This window comes from Aplysia californica, unplaced genomic scaffold (genome assembly GCF_000002075.1).
Source record: "Aplysia californica isolate F4 #8 unplaced genomic scaffold, AplCal3.0 scaffold00073, whole genome shotgun sequence".
Classification (NCBI taxonomy): Eukaryota; Metazoa; Mollusca; class Gastropoda; order Aplysiida; family Aplysiidae; genus Aplysia; species Aplysia californica.
This window is the reverse complement of record NW_004797343.1, coordinates 1,605,653-1,606,896: the sequence shown is the minus strand read 5'-3', so window position 1 is coordinate 1,606,896 and position 1,244 is coordinate 1,605,653.

Sequence of the window (1,244 nt, the reverse complement as noted above, 5' to 3'; positions counted from 1 at the left end):
GAGAGAGAGAGAGAGAGAGAGAGAGAGAGAGAGAGAGAAGCAAATTAAATGGGTAGAATAATCATACAATTTTGATAGAACAGACAGAACATATTATTATTTTGGTTTCTGACCTCATCGTCTTTGTAACTCAAGACAACCAAAGATGTCAGATTGAACTTTGTAATTCTAAGGTAGCGATACACAATGAGACAAAGGGAAGGTTACCTACACAGAAGTCGTCATCTCTCTCAGCTGAGCAAGCAACACCAATAATATTAGTTTCAATCCGTCAATCTAACGTTAACTCCCTCTGTGACATATCTTAAGTGGACACTGCTGGTACTCTCGTATTTCTTTTTGTCTTTTTGTGAAGAAACACGCATATTATATGTACACTATTTCTTATTTAAAGTAAGTAAATGTAGATGTTTTCGCGTCCCCATCGACACAATTTAGATCATTTCGGAGGCGAGATTCAGACTGTCTATTGGGGATGACCTGACCAGCTGCTGAGAGGGATATCACATGGCAGCAGACAGGCCGAGATACTTGGAAGAGTTTCTCTCCACTCGGGAATCGAACTCCCGTCTCTTGAATGCAACTGCGTAGCACCTAACCACGGCACCATAAGCGTTGGTCATATTATGTAGACATAATATCATTTGCAAGCATAATATATTAATATGTTATATTGCAAATAAAAGATTGTAAGTACTGTTGTTTTAATCCAAAGCAAATTGTCATTTATAGTTTGAACATTTTACTACAAATTTTTAATTTTTAACATAAAAAAAAAAAATCCTTGACCTAAACCATGCCGTACTGTGAACTGTTGTGATAGCAACTTGTGCACGCTCATATGACTCTATGCAGTTGCGAGCGCCGTAAAACTCCTACTAAACTAAAACACCTTTGCGGATTTATCAAGGCATTAAGTAGTGTTTTCCCAATATTTGGAGGATTTGCAGTGTAGTTGTTTCCATATTCTTTTTAACATAGTGACGCAGTGTTTAAACGCAAGTGGTTGGCGGGTGCCCTGGTATGGTGTGTTCTTTCTTTCCTATCAAACATTCTCCGTCCTGATCTCTCCTCCTTCTTTTTTGTGTTTATTACTCTTGAAACATCGTTAATCTTCGGCACTTATATGACCGTACTGTTTTGAATGATGTGCCGCAAAATTCTTACTAAAAACTTAACAGTGTCTAAACATTGGCCAAGTGTTGGTGGGGTTTGTTTGACACACTTGTTGGACCGGACCCCCC